Source organism: Callospermophilus lateralis, chromosome 3 (assembly GCF_048772815.1).
Source record: "Callospermophilus lateralis isolate mCalLat2 chromosome 3, mCalLat2.hap1, whole genome shotgun sequence".
NCBI classification, from domain to species: domain Eukaryota; kingdom Metazoa; phylum Chordata; class Mammalia; order Rodentia; family Sciuridae; genus Callospermophilus; species Callospermophilus lateralis.
In genome coordinates, this window is record NC_135307.1 from 16,812,653 (window position 1) to 16,828,645 (window position 15,993).

At 36.3% G+C, this 15,993-nt stretch overlaps 1 protein-coding gene across 4 annotated transcripts in view; it reads left to right on the top strand.

The window, feature by feature from the left end:
• Positions 1 to 15,993, top strand: part of Eml5 (EMAP like 5) — a 185,097-nt gene that overhangs the window by 110,615 nt on the left and 58,489 nt on the right. The window lies entirely within an intron of this gene.

Sequence of the window (15,993 nt, forward strand, 5' to 3'; positions counted from 1 at the left end):
CATTGGATAGTTCCCATTAAAAACTTGTATCCTAGCTGTGGGCAGTGGTGCATGCCTGTAATCCCAGCATCTCAGGAGACTGAGGCAGGAGGATTGCAAGTTCAAAGCCAGCCTCAACAAAAGTGAGGCACTAAGGCTGGGGTTGTGGCTCAGTGGTAGAGTACTTGCCTAGCATGTGCAAGGCCCTGGAATCGATCCTCAGCACCACATAAAAATAAGTAATAAAACAAAGGTATTGTGTCCAACCACAACTAAAAAAAAAATAAATATTTAAGAAAAAAAGAAAAAAGTCAAGGAGATCCACCCACACTGGCCCATGCGGGATCCAGGCTCTCAGTAGGCCTGGTTCACCCATCCCCTGGCGGGGCAGATACCACCAGAGCCTAGCCTTTGGCCCCTTGCCCCTTCCGACCAGCAGACTACCAGGGGAGGTCAAGCCCAGCAGCCCAGATCCACCCACTCCAACTTACACAGGACCCAAACACAGGATGCAGTAGCATTCATTGAGGGACACAAGCAGGGTCTGGAAGCCCAACATCAAGGTGAGATACAGACAATCTGCACAGGTATTACAAGAATATAGGGAAGAGACTGTAATATTTCAGATCCACACTGCAAGAAAGGAAGACACATAGACAACATGAAAAAACAAGGGAGGAAAGTGCCCCAAACAAAGTAGGACACTATAATAACAGAACCTATGGACAGCAGCGAAGTTGATGAAATGTCAGAGAAGGAGTTCGGAAGGTTCATAATTAAGATGATCTGTGAATTAAAGAATGACCTAGGGGCTGGGACTGTGGTTCAGTGGTAGAGTGCTTGACTTGCATGTGTGAGGCACTGGGTTCGATCCTCAGCACCACATAAAAATAAATAAAGGTATTATGTCCATCTACAACTAAATTAAAAAAAAAAAGACCTAAACGAGCAAATACAGGCAAAAATTGATCACTCCAACAATGAGATAAGAGAGCAAATACAGGTAGCAAAAGATTACTTCAAGAGAGAGATAGAGATCCTGGGGAAAAAAGTCAGAAATCCTTGAAATGAAGGATATAATAAATCAAATTGTAAAAACTCAATAGAAAGCATAACCAACAGACTAGATCACTTGGAAGAAAGAACATCAGATAATGAACACAAATGGGCATATATATGTATAATTGTTAAGTCTTGTTGGTGTATGGTTCTCTTGAGCAGTATGTAGTATCCTTCTTTATCCTTTTTGATTGACTTTACTTTGAAGTCAACCTGGAAAATAAAGTTGATCACACAGTGAAGAAAGTTAGACACCATGAACAGAACATTCAAGAATTATGGGACAGTATCAAAAGACCAAATCTAAGAGTCACTGGAACAGAGGAAGGCACAGAGTTTCAAACCAAAGGAATGCACAATCTCTTCAATGAGATAATATCAGAAAATTTCCCAAGCATGAAGAACAAATTGGAAAACCAAATACAAGAGGCTTATAGCACACCAAATGTATAAAATTACAATAGATCTACACCAAGGCACATTATAATGAAAATGTCTAGCATACAGAATAAGGATAGAATCTTAAAAACCACAAGAGAGAAGAATCAGATCACATATAGGGGGAGACCAATTTGTATCTCAGCAGATTTTTCAACCCAGACTCTCAAAGCCAGGAAATCTTGGAACAACATATACTAAACTCTGAAAGAAAATGGATGCTAACCAAGAATCTTATAACCAGCAAAACTAAGCTTTAGATTTGATGATGAAATAAAAAACCTTCCATAATAAATAAAAGTTAAAAGAATTTACAGTGAGAAAGCCTGCACTACAGAACATCCTCAGCAAAATATTTCAAGAAGAGGAAATGAAAAACAATGATGAAAATCAGCAGAGGGAGAGATTATACTAAAGGAATATCTAATCAGAGGAGAAACCAAGTCATGTTAAATACCAAAAATAAACAAAAATGGCTGGGAATACAAATCATGTCTCAATAATAACCCTGAATATTAATGGCCTAAACTCACAAATCAAGACATAGACTAGCAGATTGAACAATAACAACAACAAAAAAGACCCAATAATATGTTACCTCCAAGAGACTCATCTCATAGAAACAGACATTCACACACTGAAGGTGAAGGGATGGGAAAAACCATACCATTTATATGGACTGTGGAAGCAAGCAGGGATGTCCACCCTCAAATCAAATAAAGTAGACTTCAAAGTAAAGTCAATCAAAAAGGATAAAGAAGGACACTACACACTGCTCAAGGAAACCATACATCAACAAGGCTTAACAATTATAAATATATATGCCCCAAACAATGGAGCAACTATGTTCATCAAACAAACTCTTTTCAAGTTCAAGAGTCAAATAGACCACAACCCAATAATTTTGAGTGACTTTAACATACCTCTTTCATTACTAGATAGATCTTCCGAACAAAAACTAAACAAAGAAACTATAGAACTCAATAATACAATCAGTAATTTAGACTTAACTGACATATATAGAATATTTCCATTCTTCAATGAGAGAATATACTTTCTTCTTAGCAGCACATGGATCCTTCTCTAAAATAGACCATATACCTGCCACAAAGCTTCTCTTAGCAAATATAAAAAAGTAGAAATACTACCCTGCATTCTATCAGATCATAATGGAATGAAATTAGAAATCAATGATAAAATAAAAAATAAAATCTACTCCAACACCTGGAGACTAAATAATATGCTGCTGAATGAACAATAGATTACAGAAAACATCAAGGAGGAGATTAAAAAAATTTTAGAGGTGAATGAGAACACAGATACAACATATCAAAATCTCTGGGACACTATGAAAGCAGTTCTAAGAGGAAAATTCATTGCATGGAGTTCATGCCTTAAAAGAAGAAAAAGTCAACAAATAAATGACTTAACACTATATCTCAAAGCCCTAGAAGAAGAAGAACAAATCAAAAACAAAAGCAGCAGAAGACAGGAAATAATAAGGATGGTGGAATGTGATAGACATCATTATCCAAAGTACATGTATGAAGACATGAATTGGTGTCAGTATACTTTATATACAACCATAGATATGAAAAAATGTGCTGTATATGTGTAATAAGATTTGTAATGCATTCCACTGTCATTAATTTTTTTAATATTTATTTTTTAGTTTTAGGTGGACACAATATCTTTATTTTGTCTTTATGTGGTGCTGAGAATCAAACCCAGTGCCCCATGCATGCTAGGCAAGTTTACTACCACTTGAGCCACATTCTCAGCCCTGTCATTTATTTATTTTTTTTAAATCAGAGCTGAAATCAATGAAATTGAAACAATTGAAAAAACTGACAGAACAAAAAGTTGGTTCTTTGAAAAAATAAATAAAACTGACAGACCCTTAGCCATGCTAATGAAGAGAAGGAGAGGGAAAACTCAAATCACTAACATATGTGATAAAAAAGGAAATATCACAACAGACACTACAGAAATACAGAAGATAATTAGAAATTATTTTAAAAACTTGTACTCCAATAAAATAGAAAATATCAAAGGCATCAACAAATATCTAGAGTCATATAATTTGCCCAGATTGAATCAGGATGATATACACAATTTAAACAGATCAATTTCAAGTGATGGAATAGCAGACACCAACAAAAGTCTACCAACCATGAAAAGCCCAGCCTGGACAGATACATAGCCGAGTTCTTCAAGACCTTTAAAGAACTAATACCGATATTCTCAAATTTATTTCAGGAAATAGAAAAAGAGGCAGCACTTCCAAACTCATTCTGTGAGGCCAGTATCACTCTGATTCCAAAACCAGGCAAAGACACATCAAAAAAAAAAAAAAGAAAGAAAGAAAACTTCAGACCAATATCTCTAATGAACATAGATGCAAAAATTCTCAATAAAATTCTGGCAAATTGAATACAAAAACATATCAAAAAGATAGTGCACCACGATCAAGTGGGATTCATCCCAGGGATACAAGGTGGATCAACATGCAGAAATCAATAAATGTAATCCATCATATCAATAGACTTAAAGATAAGAATCATATGATCATCTCAATAGACTCAGAAAAAGCATTTGACAAAATACAGCACCCCTTTAAGTTCAAAACACTGGAAAAACTAGGGATAACAGGAACATATCTCAACATCATAAAGTCTATCTATGCTAAACCCCAGGCCAGCATCATTCTAAATGGAGAAAAACTGAAGGCATTCCCTCTAAAACTGGAACAAGACAGAGATGCCCTCTTTCACCACTTCTATTTAACATAATTCTTGAAACACTGGCCAGAGCAATTAGACACATGAAAGAAATTAAAGGGTTACACAGAGGAAAAGAAGAACTCAAATTGGCACTATTTGCTGATGATATGATTCTATACCTAGAAGACCCTAAAAGTTCCACCAGAAAACTTCTAGAACTAGTAAACGAATTCAGCAAAGTAGCAGAATATAAAATCAACCCCATAAATCAAAGGCATTTTTGTATATCAGTGACAAATCCACAGAAAGGGAAAGGAGGAAAACCACCCCATTTTCATTAGCCTCAAAAAAAAAAAATAATAAAATACTTGGGAATCAACTTAATGAAAGAAGTGAAAGATCTATATAATGAAAATTACAGAACCCTAAAGAAAGAAATCAAAGAAGACCCTAGAAGATGGAAAGATCTACTTTTCTCTTGGATAGGAAGAATTAATATTATCAAAATGACCATACTTCCAAAAGCACTATTCAGATTTAATGCAATTCCGGTCAAAATCCCAATGACATTCCTCATAGAAATAAAGAAAGCAATCATGAAATTCATCAGGAAAAATAAGAGACCCAGCTAAAGCAATAAAAATAAGAGACCTACCTAAAGCAATCCTTAGCAGGAAGAATGAAGCAGGTGGCATCACTATACCAGACCTCAAACTATACTGCAGAGCAATAGTAACAAAAATGGCACCAAAACAGACTGGTAGACCAATGGTATGGAATAGAGGACACAGAGACTAACCCACAAAAATACGATTATCTTATACTAGACAAAGGTGCCAAGAACATGCATTGGAGAAAAGAGCCTCTTCAACAGATGATGCTGGGAAAACTGGAAATCCATATGCAACAAAATGAAATTAAACCCCTCTCTCTCACCATGCATAAAAGTCAACTCAAAATGGATCAAGAACTTAGGAATAAAACCAGGGACCTTGCATCTAATAGAAGAAAAAGTAGGCCCTAATCTCCATCATGTGGGATTAGGCCCCAACTTCCTAAATAAGACTCAGATAGCACAAGAATTAAAATGAAGAATTAATAAATGGGACTCAAACTAAAAAGTTTCTTCTCAGCAAAAGTAATGATCTGTGAGGTGAATAGAGAGCCCACATCTTGGGAGCAAATCTTTACCCCTCACACATCAGATAGAGCACTAATCTCTAGGGTATATAAAGAACTCAGAAAGTTAAACACCAAAAAACCAAATAACCCAATCAATAAATGGGCCAAGGACCTGAAGAGACACTTCTCAGAAGATGATGTACAATCAGTCAACAAATATATGAAAAAATGTTTATCATCGCTAGCAATTAGAGAAATGCAAATCAAAACATTCTAAGATTTCATCTCACTCCAGTCAGAATGGCAGCTATTATGAAGACAAACAATAAGTGGTGGCAAGAATGTAGGGTGTAAGGTACATTCATACACTGCTGGTGGGACTGAAAAATGGTGCGGCCAATATTGGGAATGGAACTACCATTTGACCCAGCTATCCCTTTTCTCATCTATACCCAAAGGACTTAAAAACAACATGCTACAGGGACACAGCCACATAAATGTTTATAGCAGCACAATTCACAATAGCTAAACTGTGGAGCCAACCTAGATGCCATTCAGTGGATGAATGGATAAAAAAAAAATGTGGCATATATACACAATGGAATTTTACTCAGCAATAGAATGAAAGCATTGCATTTGCAGGTAAATGGATGGTGTTGGAGAAGATAAGGCTAAGTGAAGTTAGCCAGTCCCCCCCCCAAAAAAATGCTGAATGTTTTCTTTGATAAAAGGAGGCTGATTCATAGTGGGATAGGGAGCAGGAGCATGGGAGGAATAGAAGAACTCTAGACAGGGCAGAGGGGTTGGAGGGGAAGAGAGGGGGCATGGGGTTATTAATGATGGTGGAATGTGATGATCATTATTATCCAAAGTATAGGTATGAAGACACAGTACATATACTGTGTTTATAACCAGAGATATTAAAAATTATTCTCTATATGTGTAATAAGAATTGTAATGCATTCCGCTGTTATATATAAATAAAAAATAAATAAAAATTTAACAAAACAGATTAAATACATGAAAAATAAATAAAAGAAAAAGAAAAAAAGCAAGTGCTAGGCAACTCAATGAGACTGTATATAAATAAAATACAAAGCAGGGTGGGGGATGTGACTCAGTGGTTGAGTGCCTCTAAGTTCGATCCCCAGTACCAAAAAAAAAAAAAAAAGATTGATAAATCCTTAACTAAACAAAAGCGAGAGAAAACCCAAATCAATAAAATTAAGAGTTGAAAAAGGAGATACTATCACAGGAAAAAAAAATCCAGAGAATCATTAGAAACTAATTTGAAAATTTATACTTCAATAAACTAGAGAATTTGGAAGATATTTGTTAATGACATTGTCACAGAGTTGCAAAAGTAATTAATTTTGTGTAAATTTCCTCAGATATCTAAAAGGTGCTTGCTGAGTACATTATATATTTGTTTGAGTACAGTAAAATGATAAATATATTCTATTCTAAATTTCCCCTGGCTTTTTCTTTCTTTTTTAAAGAAACCCCTGTTTTTGAGATGAAATTTTGCTATGTTGCCCAGTCTTGCCTCTCCTCCTATCTCAGCCTCTGGGGTAAGTGGGACCACAAGAGTGTACCACAGCACTGCATCCTCTGACTTTTTTGTCATCAAATAATACCATCTCTTATTTGATAGCTTTGAGAATATCTTTTAAAATAACTTTTTAATGTGGGGACTATAGTCCTTTTCTTGATAGCAAAGCAATGTTTATTTTAAAGAATGCAGTTTGATTTTTCATTGTATTTAGATTTATGATTTATAGAAGGAAATTATAGCTCTTTGCTGTTGCATTTGTTGTGAGTTGAATTGTGTCCCTGAATAAGTTAGGTTGAAGTCCTAACTCCCAATATTTGCCCTTATTTGTAAATAAGGTTTTCTTAGATATAATCAAGTTAAGATGAGGTCACATAAGATTAGAATGGCCATTACAGTTAATGACTGTGAAGACATAGTCATATAGATACATAGGAGAAACACAGTATGGTGATAGACTCACAGACTGGAATAATGTGTCTGTAAGCCAAGGCATACCAAGTATCGTTGGGAACCACCAGAAGCTATAGAGAGTCAAGGAAGGATTCTTCCCTAGAACTTGCAAGAGGATTGTAGTACTGATCTACATCCCTAGCCCTTTTTCTTTTAGTTTGGGATAGGGTCTCACTAAGCTGCCCAAGATGACCTCAGACTTGTAATCCTCCGGTCTCAGCCTCCCAAGTAGCTGGGATTATAGGCATGTACCACCATTCCTGGTGCCCTTCTATTTTTCATCCCTGGGGAATTTTCCTTATTTTTTAATGAGCTCAGCTATAAAAGAATACCTGCTATGCTAATCTTGCTTTAACTCAACTTTCTACCTATTCTTTATCCGCACCCAACCAGCAGAATAAGAATTGAATAAAACATGCAACTGTGATGATTGATCTCAGTATTATTCTGTTTCTCTGCTTCTCCTTTGAAGCAGAACTCTTCAAAATAGTTGTTCCACAAGCCACTCCACTTAGGCTTTTAACTCTATTTGTCTATTGAACTTCCTGCCAGTCTCTTGGTTGGTCTTCACCTTACTTAACCTCATAGCAGTTTTTGATATAAGCAATCATTTCTTATTTCATTTTTCTCTGGAACTCATGCATACCTTTGTTTCCCCGTCTATTTCACTGGCTCCTAACTTATTCCCTTTGCTGGCTCTGCTTCTTCTTTTTGCTCTCTCGGTGAATTTTCCAGTCTTCCCCTAGCCCTTTTTCCCCTCCATATGTACAATCACACTTTAGAGATTAGATAAGTTTCTGCCTAGTTAGAAGACAGAAACTACACTACTCATTTGAAAGGGTAAATTTATTTTTAAAAAAGTATTATTAACTAATAAAAGGTGGTAACTACTGTAAAAAAGCTGTAGAGGTAGCTGTCATAGAAAGCAACTTCTACCTTTAGACTGAGGAAGAGCAAACAAAGAATTTAAAGAATATTCAGACCTTTTTGGAAATGGTGTGGCCATCACCAGAAGGCTCAGTCTGTCTATGGTGAAGAAGCCTGCCACGGGGTACAGACCAGAGCTGAATGGGCTGGACCACTTGGTTGGTGAAGAGTTTAACATAGGGCAAAGGCCACTGAACTGTGAGGACTCTGCTGTGTTGGTGGAGAATCTTGCTGGAGGCTGCAAATTGTAACTGAGTCATTAGGACCATTACTGTCATGGTGGAGAAACTTTCTGGAGAACTCAAATGAAGATCCCACTGTGAATATTGCTAGCAGGCTTCCTACACACCAGTATCCTGGCAATGTATGTAAAGCAGCACAGAAATAGGAGGGAGTCACCTTCTCCAGTTTGGACTTTATAGTGTCTCTCTAGCACCCTCTACTGGCCAAATTTAGTATCAGTCAGCAGGCAAAAGCAAAACAGTCTATGAGGTCCAAATAGTAAAATTGGAACTGAGCATCAATAAATTAGTTACTGGCACAGTCTGCCATTTTGGCTAATCAGCATCCACATGCTCCTTTCTACACACATTTGATCTTCAATACATTCACAGAACCAACGTTATGTTTTTAGCCAGAGATGCAGTTACCCTTGGTTCAAGTGAAGAAGTTCTCACATGTTCCTCAAACAGAGAAGACATATAGTCCCAGCAGTCTTTATATCCATTGATTACTGCAGTAATTACTGTCAAATTTAGTCAGAATCTTACTGAATATTCTATTGCATTGAGAATAATTGTAGGTTGGGGTTGTGGCTCAGTGGGTAGAGAGCTTGCCTAGCATGTGTGAGGCACTGGGTTCAATTCTCAGCACCACATAAATAAATGAATGAAATAAAGGTCTATCAACATCTTTAAAAAATTAAAAATTAAAAGAATAATTATAAAACTGGGTGCAGTGGTGCATACTTATAATCCCAGTGACCCTCAGGAGACTGAGGTGGAAGGATCACAAGTTAGAAGCCATCCTCCACAATTTAGTGAGATCCTGTCTCAAAATAAAAAATAAAAAGGGCTGAGGATATAGCTCAGAGTATCACTGGGTTCAGTCCTTAGTACTACAAGAAAAAAGAATAAATTTTGAAGCTAACTTCTAACGAATGTTATGAAATATTAAGGAAAAAACTAAATAGTGCATGTGTGTGTGTGTATATATATATATATATATATACTATATACATATATACACACACACGTACATATATATGTGTATATGTGTGTGTGTGTGTGTGTGTATAAACATTTATACAACGTTACTGTGCTCCTTGTTTCTGTAGTTGGTCATAAAGCTGTAGTTGATATCAATAACCTCTTTCTTACATTACCTATTCTGTAGTTTCTTTGTCCGTAGCCAGAACTTCACGTTCTTGACATTATTTAGCTAGTGGGGAGACCCAAACCTTTATTACTGAAGCATCTGAAATCTTAATAACTCTACCTTTTATTCATGGTTGCTATCGTTTTCCATCTTTACCATTGTTCATGGAAGGACTAACAGGCATCCCAAAAGATCCCCCTAAGTTTCAGACATAGTACTCTTTGCCTTCTTTGTATAACAATTACTCAGTTTCCCCTGATATATCACTGTAGCCAGAACTGTAATAACCCCTTTCTCTTCCTGTTGGTTTAGTGGCATAAGGAGCTCACCATGGCCAGATGGCAGTCTCATCTTTCAGTTCAGTGGAACCATTCTTATGTCCTCTGGTAGAAGCATTCCTCTGGCGCTTGGGAACTTAGGCTATAAATCATCACCACTCAGAGTTTCTACAATGTGAAACAAAATCATACAAGTTGGTTACTAGATATAATAGAAGAACCACTTCCAATTCCATCTCTGAATGTCCAGATCCATGTATTCTGGCAGTGAGGTACATAGTACCATATAGTAGCTTATCATTCAAAGCTTATACTGAAGCCTATAAAGATAGAACTCCAGTCTTTTGGGGCATTATTTCCCAAGTGGTGGTAAATTAGTCTTCAGTAAGCCATTTGACTTTCTGTTAGCATCTTTATCTGTGATAAAACCAGATAATTACATGGACATAAGACTAATCCTATACATCCTTCACTGTGCAATGAGTTCCTTGATCAAAGTATGGAATACTGTGATGATGATTTAAGGACTTTCATGGATGGTGGAGCAAGCAGAAGCATTACAGGCAGAAGGCAAATCCAGAATTCATGTCTACTCCTGTGGTATAAATCCTTGCCCCTTCCATAATGGAAGTGATCCAATATAATCAACATGTTACCATGTAACTGATTTGTATCCCTATTATGAGTTCCATTGGTCTTTGCTATTAACAGATTATACACTGCGCAGTAAGATCAGCTTTGGTAAGGAGAAGCCCATATTTTTTAGCTCAAGCTCTATCTTTGCCAACATCAGCCCATTGAGCAAGTGCTAAGTGACTAGGAAAAGAGGCTGACTGATATCCTTAGAGCATATCAGTTTGTGTATTTTACTATTAACAGCATTCTCTGTAGTGGATTCCTTTGGTAAGTATTCCTTTGGATAAAAAAAATTTCACTGCCTATGCCCTCTCTGAGATCTTTATCCTTCTATTTTCCAGATTTCCTTGTGTCGAATCTTAACACTCCTGTTTCTTCCAAGTCCCTGTTAATCCAATTTGTTAGCAAATATAAATGAATCAATACAAATCTGCACATCTTGTTATCTCTGACTGCAAAGTGAAAAACTAGATGTAGTGCTTGAAGTGCTGCTCACTGGGAGGTTTTACCTTCACTTCTATCCTTCAGGGTCATCTCCAAGCAAGGTTGTAGTGCTTTCTTATAGGTGCCAATATATAGAGAAATGTAAGTGTGGCTCAAATTTTTTCTTCCACAGTGAATTGATCATAAGGAACATTCATGAGACCATAGGTATAGATTGAGAGAAGGATAAGGCATTGTAGCAGAAATTGTCAAAGGGTTTTGAGCCACCTGTTTACACACATTACTTACAACTTCCAGATCTTTCCAAAACTAGTCTTTGACTATAAAGGCAGTGCTAAGAGGAAAGTTCATTTCACTAAGCTCATTCATTAAAAAAAGAAAAAGTCAACATTTAAATGACTTGACATTACAGCTCAAGGCACCAGAAAAAGAAGATCAAATCAACACCAAAAGCATTAGAAGACAGGAAATAATTAAAATCAGGGCTGAAATCAATGAAATTGAAACAATTGAAAAAATTGACAAAAAGCTTTTTTCTTTGAAAAAATGAATAAAATTGACAACCCCTTAGTCATTCTAATGAAAAGAAAGAGAGAGAAAACTCAAATTACTAAAATTTGTGAGGAAAATGGAAATATCACAACAGATACTGTTGAAATAAAGAAGATAAGTAGATACTATTCTGAAAATTTATACTCCAATAAAATAGAAAATATTGAAGACACTAACAAATTTCTTGAGAAATATGATCTGGCCATCCTGAATAGGGAGAACATACACAACTTAAATAGATCAGTTTCAAGCAATGAAATAGAAGACAGTATCAAAAGCCTACCAACTGGGCTGGGGTTGTGGCTCAGTGGTAGAGTGCTTGCCTCACATGTTTAATTCTCAGTACTGCATATAAATAAATGAATAAAATAAAGATCCATCAACCCTAAAAAATATTTTTTAAAAACAAAAAAGCCTACTAACTAAGAAAAGTCTGGGACCAGTCAGAATCTCAGTTGAGTTCTACAAGACCTTCAAAGAAGAATTAATACCAATACTCCTCAAATTATCCCATGAAGTAGAAAAGGAGGGAACCCTTCCAAACTCATTCTATGAGGCTAGAATCAACCTGATACCAAAATCAGACAAAGACACATCAAGGAAAGAAAACTTCAAACCAATATCCCTGATGAACATAGTTGCAAAAATTCTCAATAAAATTCAGGCAAATCGCATGTTCCAGTGGGGATCATCCCAGGACGCAAGGTTGGTTCAACATACATAAATCAATAAACATAATTCATCACATCTTAGACTTAAAGATAAAAATCATATGATTTCAATAGATGCAGAAAAAGCATTTGATATAAAATACAATACCCTTTCATGTTCAAAACACTAGAAAAACTAGGGATAGTAGGAATATACCTCAACATTGTAAAAGATGTCTATGCTAAGCCCAAGGCCAACGTCATTCTAAATTGGGAGCATTCCCCAAGAACTAGAACAAGACAGGGATGCCCTGTCTCACCACTCCTATTCAACATACTCCTTGAAACTCTATCCAGAGCAATTAGACAAATAAAAGAAACTAAAGGGATATGCATAGGAAAAGAAGAACTCAAATATCACTATTTGCCGACAATATGATTCTATACTTTAAGGATCCAAAAAAAACTCCACCAGAAAACTTCTAGAATTAATAAATGAATTCAGCAAAGTAGCAGGATATAAAATCAATACCCATAAATCAAATGTATTGTTATACATCAGCGCTGAACCCTTAGAAAGAGAAATTAGGAAAACTACCCCACTCACAACAGCCTCAAAAAAAAAAAAAAAACAAAAAAAAAAAAACTTGGGAATCAATCTAACAAAAGAGGTGAAATACCTGTACAATGAAGAACACTAAAGAAAGAAATTGAAGAAGACCTTAGAAGATGGAAAGATTTCCCATGTCTTGGATAGGAAGAATTAATATTGTCAAACTGGCCATACTACCAAAAGCATTATACAGATTTAATGCAATTCCAATTAAAATACCAGCAACATTCTTCATAGAAATAGAAAAAAACAATCATGAAAATCATTTGGAAAAATAAGAGACCCAGAATAGACAAAGAAATCCTTAGCAAGAAGAGTGAAGCAGGAGGCATCACAATACCATACCTTAAAGTATATTACAGAGCTATAGTAACAAAAATGGCATCATATTGGCCCCCAAAAAGACATGTAGTCCAATGGTAAAGAATAAAAGACCAGAGACAAACCCACATAAATATAGTTATCTCATACTAGACAAAGGTGCCAAAAACATACAATGGTGAAAAGATAGCATCTTCGACAAATGGTGCTGGGAAAATTGGAAATCCACATGCAGCAAAGTGAAATTAAATTACTCTCTCTCACCGTGCACAAAACTCAATGTAGATCAAGGACCTAGGAATTATACCAGAGAACCTGTGCCTAATAGAAGAAAAAGTAGGCCCAGTTCTTTACCATGTCAGTTAGATCCTGATTTCCTTAACCAGATCCTAAAGTGCAAGAAATAAAACCAAGAATTAATAAATGAGATGGGTTCAAACTAAAAAGCTTCTTTTTGGCAAAGGAATTAATCAAAAATGTGAAGAGAGAGTCCACAGAGCAGGAGAACATCTTTACTATGTGCACATCAGATGGAGTATTAATTTCTAGGATATATAAAGAACTCAAAAAATGTAACACCAAAAAAAATAATAATAATTACCCAGTCAATAAGTGGGCTAAGGAACTGAACAGACACTTCTCAGAATAATATATACAATCCATCAACAAACATATGAAAAAAATATTCATTCAGTCAGAATGGCACCTCTCAAGAATACGAACAACAGTGTGTGTTGGTGAGGATGTAGGGGAAAAGGCACACTCATACATTGCTGTTGGGACTGCAAATTAGTGCAGCCAATATGAAAAGCAGTATAGAGATTCCTTGGAAAACTTGGAATGGAACTACCATTTGATCTGGCTATCCCACTGCTCAACTTATACCCAAACGACATTAAAACAGTATACTGTAGGGACACAGCCATATCAATGTTTATAGCAGCACAATTCACAATAGCTAAATTGTGGAACCAACCCAGATATCTTTCAGTAGATGAATAGATAGGGAAACTTTGGTATATATACACAATGGAACATTACTCAGCATTAAAAAAGAATAAAATCATGGCATTTGCAGGTAAATGGATGGAGTTGGAGAATATAATAATAAGTGAAGTAAACCAATCCCAGAAAACCAAAGGTTGAATGTTTTCTTGATATGAGGGTGCTGACTCATAATGGCAATTGAAGGGGAGCATGGGAGGAATGGAGGAACTTTAGATAGGGTAAAGGGGAGGGAGAAGTCGGGTAGGGGTAAGAGGGTAGGAATGATGGTGGAATGAGTTAGACATCCTAAGCACATGTATGAAGACACAAATGGTGTGAAAATACTTTGTGTATTGACTTGAAAAATTGTGCTCTATATGTGTAATATGAAGTGAATTGCATTCTGCCATTGTATATAACAAATTAGAATAAATAATTTAATAAAAAAGAGAAATAGAAATCAAAACCAAGATTTCATCTCACTCCATTCAGAACAGCAGTTATCAAGCATACAAGCAATAACTGTTGGCAAGGGTGTGGGGAAAAAGGTACACTCATACATAGCTGGTGGCACTGCAAATTGATGCAACCACTCTGGAAGGCAATATCTCCATATTCCTTTAAAAACTTGAAATGGAACCACCATTAGACACAGCTATCCCATTCCTCGGTCTATACCCAAAGGACTTAAAATCAGCATACTATAGTGATGCAGCCACATCAATGTTTATAGCAGCTCAATTTACAATAGCTAAACTATGGAACCAACCTAGATGTCCTTCAATAGATGAATGTATAAAAAAAAACTGTGGTACATATACATAATGAAATATTGTTCTGCATTAAAAGAGAATAAAATTATGGCATTTGTGGGTAAATGGATGGAGTTGGAGAATATCATTCTAAATGAAGTAAGCCCAATCCCAAAAAAACTAAAGGCCCAGTGTTCTCTGTGATAAGTGGTTGCTGATCTATAATGGGGGGTGGGAGAAGAATGGAGGAACTTTAATTAAGCAAAGGGGAGAATAGGGAGAGGAGGGCGCATGGGGTAGGAAACATGGTGGAATAAGATGGACATCAATACCCTATGTACATGTATGACTGCAAATATGGTGCAACTCTACATCGTGTACAACCAGATAAATGAAAAGTTGTGCTCCATATGTGTACAATGAATCTAAATGCGTTCTGCTGTCATGTATAACTAATTAGAACAACAACAAAAAAGGGCTGGGGATATAGCTTAGTTGGTAGAGTGCTTGCCTCACATACACAAGGCCCTTGGTTCTATCCCCAGCACTGACACACACACACACACACACACACACACACACACACACAAACAGGACAAATAAGAAAAAAGACTAGTTGTATATCATTTTCACTTGATATATTGCTACTATGCACACTCAAACCATGGCTTGATTGCTCATGTACTTCCAATTCATGATTGGAAGTATAGGACACATAGTGACATAGACATTTACTCTCTGACAAGGTCTAGTAGCAATCTAGAAGCTACTTCTCAAAAGGAAAATAATTATCTGTAAAGAAAAGCATGGAATTTGCTCTCGGATCCTGTGGTTCTTCAATATGATTTTCCTTGGGTAGCTTTCTAGTGGCTCCATATAGCATCCCTATGTGCCACATATACTTTGAGTGTCATTGAATCTGCTGGCTCATTCTTCCCAAGTGAAAAATCAGCTTTCCTTCTTTTGCTCTGGTGCTCACTGCAAGCTGGAAGCCTTTCAGTGACTTGCAAAATTATTTGTTAGGTGGGTAGAAGCAGCTTCTCTGAAATGTAGTATATGTTGCTTCCATGAGGCTAACAGAGTGTTTTGCTCCTTTTGTTCATGTGATAGGTGATGGGAAGTACAGCAAC